Raw genomic sequence first — 12,222 nt, 5'->3', positions numbered from 1 at the left:
CATAATTTTAAACTATTATAAGCTTATAAAAAATTTCATCAAATAGATCCTAAACAATAAGTTTTTGAAAAAAGTTGTATTTTCTTTTTTTTGAGAATCTTTTAACTAGTTCTCTCCCGATTTTAGATATTGTGATTTAAAAAGATTTAACAATTTTAAAACTTTTTGTTAATTTCATTGATTATTCTTCCATTATATAAATACATAAAATAAATACTGATAAGTAATTATATAAACTATTTTTTATTTTTACTTATTAATTTATTTTTTGCGTAATGAGAAAACAAGCTCTATCATTGCTTGAAAATTTAATTCACTGAAATTGTTCCGCAGCAGGAATAATCACAGATATTTTCAAGGGGTGCAACCTGAAAACATATTGATTAAAATATTTCAAAAATCACGAATTATAACTGTGAGCAAAAATTCGCTTGAAAACTTCTCTAGATATGGCAAAATACACAAAAAATAAAATTAACTTTAAGGAGTCCAAACTTTGGATTTTTCTCTTGACTACTATTGGGATAACGTACCATTGGGATCATATTTCCCAAATAGCGTCTACCCCCTATATTTTGGGGGTCAGAAATCTGAATCCGTCAAAAAAAGTTATGTTTATTCAGAGAAAGCGCATTTTTGTGTCTGATTTTGTAACTTCAAATATCGTCTGCATTAATTAATCAGCATATTTGAAGTCACCTCTTCAAACCATTAAGATTGAGTTCTAGAACATAAAGATTTGATCATTAGATCAAAAGTTATATTTAGAGTGTTTCGTATTTTTTGCAAACTGTACAATTTTTCATGAAATGTTTAAATTTTTGACAATATTTATATTTTAATGCATAAAAAATTAACAAAAATCACCTTTAGTTATTTTTTTAATTTACATTAGAAAGACGAAAAATTAGTATATACCTATATTTGCCCAAAAGCAGTCAAAATGACTGTATTGTGAATGCGTAAATAAATTTGTTTAAAATTAATTTTTGACATTTTTCATATTATTTACAGTTATTAGTAAATATTAACAATGAAAAAAATTATATGTTGTCACAAAAAGTCACAAAATTCTAAGAAATTGTGTCCTTAAATACATCATTGCTTTCACTAATTGAAATTAAAAGCAGTCAAAATGACTTCCCTAGGCAATCTAGTGTTAAATAATGTATGAAGAAGTTTATAAATTGGAGTGGTTTTATTGTGATTGCATTATTTGTGATTGTTTAAAATAAAAAATAACGTTAAAACATAATAAAACTTTTTTTTGGATTCATAGAGGAAGTGCAAGTGACCCTTTGAATATACACTTGACCCCTTTTTGAGTGCCCATGCTATGCTGCTCAATGAGATATAAGTTGATAAGTACATCTTAAAAACCACAGGGGAAAGACGACAAAGATAACCTTAGTTTTTCTTCTTCAGTATCACACACACAAAAAATGATTACGGAAAGACATATGAGATTGCATCTCATAAATTGCATCTAAGACACATCACACAGTAAGATATATTGGATACTTGAGTAAATATTTGAACTATCTATGCAACTGGTTGACAATTAGATTAAATTATGAATAAAAGCAAACTTTTTGTGATTATATGTAATTGGAAACTGAAGTCACAGTTTTTATGTTCCTAGAAAAAATAAAAATGTGGAGACAAAGTTTTCTTGTATTTAACAATACTGTAAGAGATTCCGGATTAAATTTCGGTAAAAAGTACAGTATCTGAGCACCGGTACTTTTTACCGTCAAATTCATTTTAACCGTAACATGTTACGAAAAAAACTCTGGTATGCAATAATTTTTACAGTAATAGTTGCGGTAAAATCCCTGACTCACTCTCATTGAATAAATATTACTGCAAAAATTATGGTATAAAATTTTATGGTTAAATGGATTTTACGGATGATGCTCCCAATGTGCAGGTATTTTTATACTTTAATTTAGTCTGGAATATTTTACAGTGTAGTTTCTAGTAAAGTGAAAGCAAAAATGTATAAATATTAAATCTTCGTTATTTTCTGTTAAATTTTTTTATTAACGTAAATATTACACCATTATTATGTATACTATTACTATCACTATCAGGAAAATATTATTGCTCACTTATCAGGAAAAAAACCTTTACTGACTAACAACTTTGTACTGTGTATATAATAAATGTTTGATATTTTTCTGATATGATGTTTTATGATTGAATTGATAACAAAGAATAGAATGAACAGATGATAAAACAGACGAGAAATTTCACTGATCACTGTAACACCCTTTTTTTTTCTTTCTTCTCTTCTTTCTCTTACAACTCTCCCACTATATGAACTATAGTTATTTAACAATTTAGTTCTGCTGCAAATCATGCAGACATAAAATGTTCAGGTGATTGAAAAGTTTTGAAAATAAATTTTATTTGAAAGTTTTCAAACGTAGTTTCAGTTTTTCCATTTAAAAAAAAAAAAAAAAAAAATAAANTGATGATATACATTATGTCCAATTTGTTTTTAACTTATAGAAGTTACCGTCTTTTTTAATATAAAATTATAAAATCAAGAATGGATTAAAATTTATTAAAAAAGGGGAAAAAAGGTATCACAGCTCGAAAAATAAATCTATTTTCACTTTATAGTTTAAAATAAATTTAAGATAATGTGATTTTAAAAAGCAATAAACATAATTTACCGTGAAATACTTGATGATATTGAAACTAACTGGTTTAGTGGATATTTACATTTTAACTGTTTGAAATTTTGTTATATTTTACGAGTAAATATTATAACTGTTACTTTTAAAAAATTGTCGTATTGCGCAGATTAAAATATAAAAATTTTAATTTAGTAATATGTATTATCGACTTAATATTTATTGTACTTTATTGCAGCATTTATTTTTAAATCCAGGTAAAAAGAATGTGTTTAAAAAAAATGAAAGAAAAAAAAAGTTTTTAAATTTCTGTGGTTTTAAGTTCGGTAAAAAATTGATATTAGTCAAATTCCTTATTGTATTAAATCTTAAAATGACATTTTATGTAACCAAACATTTTTCCAAACATCATCTTTGCTTGCTCAAAAATAACTGTGCGAAATTTAACCAAAACTGGGAGTAATAACGCAAAAGAAGAAAATTCTTCTACGCATTAACCATTAAAGGCGATTCGTTTCTAAGACCAACACAAGTCCAGATTATTTTTCTAAGTTACGAAAGTTTAATTTCTAGAGCCCACGAACCAAATTAATCTATAGAATAGGAAATCTTGTCTAGACTACAATATCAGTTAGAATCTAAGTGACGCAATACGGTGAAAAACTACTTTTGTTCAAAATGTGAAATTTTTCTTCACCAAATAGTCCCCCAGTATTGTTCTCAAATAAATAAACAAGTTTTTGGAATTTTAACTAGATATAGAGTATGTATATAGAGAGAAACATCTTATTGCCTATACGGAAGTTACTATTGAGTTTTTTTTCTTCCAAAAATGCTTTTCAGAATGATTTGAAAATGTTGCTTATTATTATATTAATCTATGCTCTTAAATTGTTCATCCACCTTAACTTATTCCGATTGAAAACTGAGGCAATGTTTCTTATCTTTAACAACTGTTTGAATTCAGATTAAAAAAATAAATAAACTGTTTAATTTTGTACGAGATGATGAATGCAGTTTAGTACAACAGATTTAGAACTCTGTTAAAAACATTAAATATAAGGTTAAATAAATAATATTAAAAATATTAAAGACGATAAGGGTTCGATGATGTCTTTATCGTCATCAACAACAAATAAATAAATATATTAATAAATAAAATAAAAGCTTTTATTTTTAATTTTTTGGTCTTAAAAATTTAATGCTAGTTTAAAATCAAAATTTAGGAAATTTTTTAAATTCCTGCTTTAAGTACAATATGTGTTATGCTTTTGATTAAATAAGTTTTTTATTATTTATGCATTTATCTATTATAGCGTCTTTAAATCATGACAAATGATTAACAAGTAATTTTAATTGTACAATAAAACTGACCACTCAAAAATACTATCTTTAGATCTGGCATTAATCATTAAAGAAATGTTACTTTTCTTTTTTGATGCAATATCGCTTTTTTCAAAACTTTTTAAAAAACAATTAAATGTGTTAAGCTTTATCAACTATGTCTTCTGTATCTGCCTTTTACTAATTCAAAAAGGATGAATGCTTTATGAAATGAGAGACTGATGCTTATAAAGCATTATTATTTTATTGAATTTGAATGGTGTTTTTTTTTTAAATTAAGTTTAAAAAAGTTAGCATTTGTGATTTATAAAACGAGTGCATCAAAACGTTAGTTTAATTTGGATTAATCTAATTATCTTCCAAAATAGAACCAGAATACTGATAACCTAAAATATTCCTAAATATGCCTTGCAAAAATGCTCTCAAAATTAAAATAATAATTCCCTTAAAATTAAAGCAGAATTTTAATCTGATCACAAAAAGTGCACAACAATCTCAAGTCGATTATTTTTTAATCTACTTGTGCAACTCTTGTCTTGAAATACTTGTAGTAAGAGAACTTGTAATTCAATTTTCATTCAAGTTTGAAAGAAATGTTATATGGGAAAAAATAATATAAAAGGAAAATAAAGTTCTTAATTTCAATTCAATCTGATCACAAATTAATTGGAAATTAAATTTCAATCTTATCACAAGTAGTACACAACAATCACAAGTAGATAATTTTTTTTTTAATCTACTTGTGATTGTCTTAAAATACGTGTAGTAAAAGAATCTGTGTTTCAATTTTCATTCAAGTTTGAAGGAAATGTTATATGGGAAAAAATAACATAAAGCATAAACAAATTATATATTGTGAGTTATAATATAAAAGAAAAACATATTGAAGGTAGGTAAGAGCATTTTGGTAACAGTCTGGGAAACAGACCTGGGGATGATTCGAAGACATACCATCCCAATTTTTGATCCTCTGCAGAAAAGATCTGATTCGCGAGGCCACTTCCTTAATTCAGACCTAGATCTGAAGGGGTCAGAATTTTTTTCCAGATCCCTGCGCTTATGGTATTGCTAAGCAACCGACCACAGGATTTTCGATTCCACAGATATTACGAGCTCGTATATCGCTCGTATACTCGAGGCCTTAGCGGAGTCGAGGATCGAATCCCGGCTTCTCCGGTCCAGAGTCTGATTCTCTAACCACCGGGCTACCACGATCCAAAAACAACATCAGAAAATAAAATGGTACTGTGCCAAAGAATCATAAAACTTTACAAAGGCAGCCTTTGAATATATAATTCGAACATACATTTTCAAAACCTCAAAAATACTCTTAAAATTAAAAGAAAAAAAAATCCCTAAAAGGGAAAAAATAAAATTAAAAAAATAAATAAAAAATAAATAAAAAACCTAATGTTATCGAAACCGCTAAAAAATATTTGTATGGAACACTAAGAACAGTTCGACTTAAGAAAGAAAAAAAAAAGAGGAAAATAATATGTTTATGTCATGTTATGTTATGTAAAAACAAATAAATGAATAAAATATTAATAAAAAACATTGTAAAAAGAGACCCTATGTCAAAGAAATCATAAAAAATTAAAAAAGGAGCCCTAAAATGCAAAATGTAAAAATATATTTTCAAAATCCAAAACTGCTTTAAAATTTGAAAAAAAAAAAAAAAAACCATGAAAGAAAAAAAAAAGTTATCCGAATAATACAAAATAAGTCAAATGTTATCAAAAAATTTTCATATTATAAATAAAAAATATTTGTATGATAACAGTAAGAACAGATCTGTTTAAAAGAAAAATAGTGAGCTGTTTTGTTTATATTTTCGCCCTTAAAAAAGAAATCCTAAAATGCAAAATGCGAAAATACATTTGCAAAATCTCAAAAATACTCAAAAAATTTGAAAAAAAAAATCCTTAGAAGAGGGTATCCTTGCAACCTTACAATCCTTACAATTAAATTATAGGGATAAAAAAATAAAAGAAGAGATATCTAAAAATATTATCAAAAAGGTTTTGTAAGATAAATAAAAAATATTTGTATAAAACAATTAGAACAATTTTGATTAAAAGAGAAAAAGAAAATATTGAGTTAGTGTTTCTGTTTTCGCTCCTGCAGAACCAAAAAAAGGAGCTTACTATCTTCTGGATATTTTTAATTGTTAAAAATAAATAAACACTAGTTTAGACACTGCAACAAAGATAAGGGAAAGAATCTAACAACTTCAGGCAGATAAGATTCTAGAAAGATAACAGATGAAAGAGTGATTTGCTTAAGTAAATAAAAAAATTCTAAATGAAGAAGCATCATAAAAAAGCGACACTGTACCGAAAAATCAGAAAACATTAAAAAGGGAGCTTGAAAATTTAAAAATACAAAAATATTCTAAAATTTAAAAAAAAAAAAAACCTTGAAAATGAAATCTCTAAAAATACACAAAATAAACCAAATGTTATAAAAACACGGGCCTTATTATTATAGAAAAAAAAATATTTGTATAAAACACTAAGAACAATTATGATTAAAAGAGAAAAAGAAAATACTTAGTTAGTGGTTTTGTTTTCATTCTTAAACAAACAAAAAAAGGAGCTCTTTACCTTCGGGATGCTTTTAATTGTTAAAAATAAATAAACACTAGTTTTGATACGGAAACAAAGATAAGGGGAAGTACCTGACAACTTCAGACAGGTAAGAGCCAATTACTAGAAAGATAACGGATAAAAGATTCATTTGCTAGAGTAAATAAAAAAATTCTAAATCAAGTAAAAATTAAACTGTCCTCATTAGACACTCAAAAATGAGGAAAACGCAGTTTTTAATAATGACTTTGAAAGAATTTTCGATAATGAATAGCTGTTATTTAACATCCTGAAGATGATTAGAGCTGTAATTTAATGTTTCGGAAAGTGTTTAAAATAATTATCATTCTAAAATTAATGATAGGAACTGATTTTAAGAATTGATTAAATACTAAGAATTATTTAGTTAGGTACTGGTCTGAAACACTGATGTGGTATTTCATAAAAATCATAAATTATAAAATTTATACATTAAGAACTTATATGTTTTGTCAGCATGAAATGCCAAATTCAACTCTGTAAATCCTTTTTGATTTAAAAAAAAGACTAAACAAAAGGTTAAAGATCCACTTTACGATGATCTTATTATGAATTTTTTTTAACTATAAGTTAGTTTAAAAATCAAGCATATGGCATCTTAATTTGATTCTTTTTCATCTGAATCAAATTATTTTTCTAATGAGGAAAATACATATTTTATTTTTAGAAAAAGTCATAAATTTTTTTCTTTTTTAAAATTTCTATTTTATTTTTTTTTTTTAATTTTTCATAAGTTAATCCTTTTTTTCAAAGGATTTCATTTGGTGAATATAAGCGAACAAAAAAATTACTTGGCTACAAATTTACTAAACTGAAATTCACAAAATCTCTAATCCTTCATCGCCCGACCTTAAAATAACATTATTTTTAAAAAAAGTTTCTTTATAAGCATGAATGCAAAGTAAAATGTAGTTATAAGAAATACAACGTTGGCATGTAGGTTAAAAACAAATGCTTCCTTGCTCTCGTCAACGCTGGGGCTCGAACCTCGTTCTGTCGATCATAGATTGACAGATTTACCCTTAAAGCTATAATATGTACCCGTCTGCACTGAACCAACTGGTTTCATTAGGTGGACACAGTTGTTGCGATAAAATTCTGGTTGTTTTACTGTATTAGGTGAAAGCAGTTAATAAATGGTTTTTCTCACCTTTAACAGTTTGAATACCATCTTATTTACAGTTATTTGTCTGTTTTGTTTGAATATAGTAAAATGACAATTAAATAAATTGTTATTTAATAATTCTTTCTGAGCGATTTCTAACAGTATGATAACAACATGTTTAGTTAAAAAAATTAGAAGATAAAAAGCAACAACATAGTTCTGGTTATCAGAACCAAATTATACAGTATTTAAACCATCATTAAGCAATTTTTCCGTTCATATGGTAACGATTTATTATAAACTCTAATTTTCAAAGTTATATTTTTTATTACTACACATTTAGTAAAAATGTAAAAAACTGTAAAGTAAATCTAACCGAATAAATGGTTTTCATGACTTGCTCTAAGGTATTATGTTAAAATTAACATATTTGACAACATTTTCCAAATTTTATCAGATATTATAAAACTATATTTTACTGTTAATTTTACCAAAATCATTACCAAAGAGTTTCGGTAAAAAGTATCGAGCTTTCTGGTGATCCCATAGAGTCTGAAACATGTTAAATTTTACCGTATTCTGGTAGTTTTGACCATACTTTTTTCTCAGTGTAGTATTGGATAAGGTTTCAACTGACATTAATTCAGTTTTCTCATAGTCTTTTTCATATTAAAGTTATTGGCAAAGTTTATGCAGTACATTTACAACTTTCAAAAATAGCTATTACAGTTTTTGTGTTCTGTTTCTTTATACGAATATAAGTTAGTCTTTTACTATCTTTTTATTCTGGAAAAGCTTCTTGCTTTTATGGGTATCACGTTCCGGAAATATCCAGAAAGATGCAATTTCTCTCACTTATTCCCGCTGAGTTTTCTGAATACAGAATTTGAAAGAATGCTAACAGCCTTGCTAGTCTGAAAATTTTACGACTAGTTGGTAACATCTGATAAAAGACAGAGTTATTCGATGGTTGAAAAACGAAAATGGCATATGGGATAAAAAAGCACAACATTTAGCATTGTACTATGCACTATAAAATATTTCTGAAGCGGAAGTTTTTATGTTCGATAAAAACAATATGTAGTAGATAAGTGTAAGCCAAATAATAATTAGTTTCAATGATTAAATGTTATTAGTTTTAATGTTATTAAATAATAATTAGTTTCAATGAGAATGCTAACAGCCTTGCAAGTAGGAAAATTTTACGACTAGTTGGTAACATCTGATAAAAGACAGAGTTATTCGATGATTGAGAAGCGAAAATGGCACATGGGATAAAAAAAGCACAACATTTAGCATTGTACTATGTACTATAAAATATTTCTGAAGCGGAAGTTTTTATGTTCGATAAAAACAATATATAGTAGATAAGTGTAGGCCAAATAATAATTAGTTTCAATGATTAAATGTACAGATGTAAATTTCTGAAAAACTTGTCCTTAAGGAAAGACTAAAATATGCTTAGAGTTAGATAACGCGAAATTTCCTATTTAGTTTTCGAAAACTATGATGCTTGCTAGGAAATTCCATCATCATTTCGATGGCGACAGTATTTTTTTTGAAAATTGTTGAATGGTGTAAAAGTAATCAAAGTTAAAATCTTTATTTTAAATATTGAGCTCTTTGTTAGGGCTATGGTATTTCCTTTCGATAGCAGCACGCGTCGTTAGCTCCTATTTCACTAACCACATGAACTCAAACTCTCTAAATGTTATTTATTTTTATCGACACATGATAGGCACAGAGATCGCAGATCTCTGTTGTGTTCACAATACAGCTCGATAGTAGCAAAACACTGAACTCATCTCCTTTCTTAATATTCCAGTTATCAAAAACATATCTAGATGGTGTTGGTAGTTTCTCAGAGCAGGTATATGGTGAATGTTAATAGAATAAATACTGTTGACTCAAAAGAATCCGGGCTTCTAATTTAAAAATTTTAAATAAAAAAATTAAAAATAATATTTTTTTGTAAGATTGAGAACCATTCATATTTAAATAAGTTAAGATTGAACTGAAATTTTATTCTATTTTATGACAATCGTTTTTCAAATAAAACAATGAAAAGTAACAGAATAAAAGAAAAAAATAAATTAGAGCGTATTTCAAAGCACTGAAAAACTGATAAATGATTTGTTAATATTTGGGATTTTTGTTAATAATTTAAATAATATCACCTACGTGTTTCACTGTGTAGTGTGGATAAATTTTATATTTACAGAGAATTCTTTAAATATAAGTTAAGAAATTTCTTTGTATATCAACTACTTATTAAAGGCTAAAACAAACAAGAATACTTTGCATGTAAATAACGTAAAAAAAGTATTCAATTAAATGAGTTTGTGATACTTATTAGCTAGCCATTGATTCTTTTGTGATTTGTTAACACTAAATACAATGGAGTTTTCAGTATGTCACGATTAAGGACAACAAGTGATATTAAAAGTGTAAAGAAACAATTTAAATGTCTAAAGAACAATATGGCACTTAAACACTTTATAATTTTGCATCACTTTTAAAGTGAATCCGCGATATATAACTACCATGTAATTGCTACTTTATATAATTACTGTTGACTAATTCAGCTAATGGAGTATCACGCACATAAAAAAAAAAACCAAAAAAAAAAAAAAAAAAAAACAGCGTTACACTTTTGTTTAGAAAATGAAGTAAAAGTTTTCCCTCTTCCAAAATGATACTGTTTTTTTTGAAGCAAAGACTAATTTACTTTTTAGACTATGATTGGACCGTCCGTAACGCTGCCGGACAAATTGACAAGTAGAGCTATCTAAGGTTGTGGCACTTTTGCACCAGATTATGCTGCCGGGTATAATCTATTCGTAAATTTGTATTGGTTTAACAATGTATAAGCAATCAGGCACTTTACATTTGCCCCTTTCTTTGAAGTTTCACATTTATATTTTGTTAGGTAAACTATATTTTGAAGTCTGGAGCTTGCATGAACACTAATTTATAGAATTTCTCCCTCCAAATTTGGCCGTTTTTTCTTCTAAAACAGTATGAATTTTTCGCCAAAGCGACATATACCATTCTTGTTTCACTTATGACGCAACAGCATACACCGATAGGTTTGAAATTGCGTCATGTTTATAACACCCTATAAGAATTAAAAAGAAACCAATTCATCTAGCTCTATTTAACCCTTCAGACTTATCAATTCAACAAAAAAAAAGTTTGTTACTTTCATTCACTCTCATCTCTTATCACGACCACTACAATCATTTCAAAATTTGATTGGCAGACATCGTAAAAAAACGTGACTTTTTCTTGAACTATGCCGAACTCTAAAGAATGATCTTTGATAAATAAGAATTTTTAAGTCTTATCAATGCCAGCTGTCTGGTTGCCAGGATACGAATGAAGCTATAAATGACCTTCGGTTCAACAACTTTTGTTGGAATAATGAATAATTTTCAATTTATTTTATTTCATTTAAGAAGTCTAATAACAATTATAATAGTTAATGAAAAAAAAACGAGTCTATCACCGAGAAAATCATCGAGTTTATGGTAGTTTAATGTTTGCAAGCAATTTTTTTCAATTATAAATTCTAATTTCAATGTTATTCTTATGTTAATATATAATTCATTCGTTGACTAAGCTGTTGTTTGATGTAACCGAACATTGCAGATCCATTTTCATAAAATATAGTTCAAATGTAGGTGAAGTATGGTTAAATAATGATCTGTATATTAATGCAGTTGCATGTAATATGTTTCAGCGGCAAATATTATAAATCACATATGCATAATATCAAGGTGATAATAGTAAGGTAATTTATCTTTTCCAAAGTAGTTATGCATGTACTATATAACAAATCATTTACGATGAAAATGATAATCAATCAAATTGGCACGGCTTGTATTTTCTGTATGAATTTTTATATCTATTATTTTCTCCGAGAATCAAAGGTTCGGGAAATTCAATTTTAAAAATTTTTCAGATTAAAACTAGCTTTTTTAAATTCCTCAACCTATTATTTTAGTGGGAAAACTTACCCGCTCAGCTTTAGTAAATTTCAAAACAAAACTTAAAAATTGGAAATTAGAAATTTCCAAAAGTTGCAGTTTACATCACCATTTTCTTAAAAAAAGAGTTTTCATAAATTTCTTTCTTTTTTTTTAAAATCATAATAATATATCTTTTCAAAATGTGAGAAAAAAATAGTTTACAAACGGTTTTGAAAATGATTAATTAGAGACTGATTGAGAGAGGGAGCTATGTTAGTTTTGCAATACATAAAAATTAGTTTTTTAAAATCTATTTCAAAGATAAATGTTACATACCCGACTTGTTTAAAATTGTAGAAATATAAACAGTATTCAATTTATCGTCGAGAAACAAACTTTTTTTTGTTTACTAAAACAATGATGTGTAAATAGTGTAAATAGCCGACCGGCTTGTGTAGGGGTCAGGGAACAGGCCTTGCAGCAGAAAGGTCCTGGGCTCGAATCCCGAGCAAGGCATGGATGTTCTTTCATTC

Source organism: Parasteatoda tepidariorum, chromosome 2 (assembly GCF_043381705.1).
Source record: "Parasteatoda tepidariorum isolate YZ-2023 chromosome 2, CAS_Ptep_4.0, whole genome shotgun sequence".
NCBI classification, from domain to species: domain Eukaryota; kingdom Metazoa; phylum Arthropoda; class Arachnida; order Araneae; family Theridiidae; genus Parasteatoda; species Parasteatoda tepidariorum.
This window is presented reverse-complemented; position numbering follows the sequence as displayed.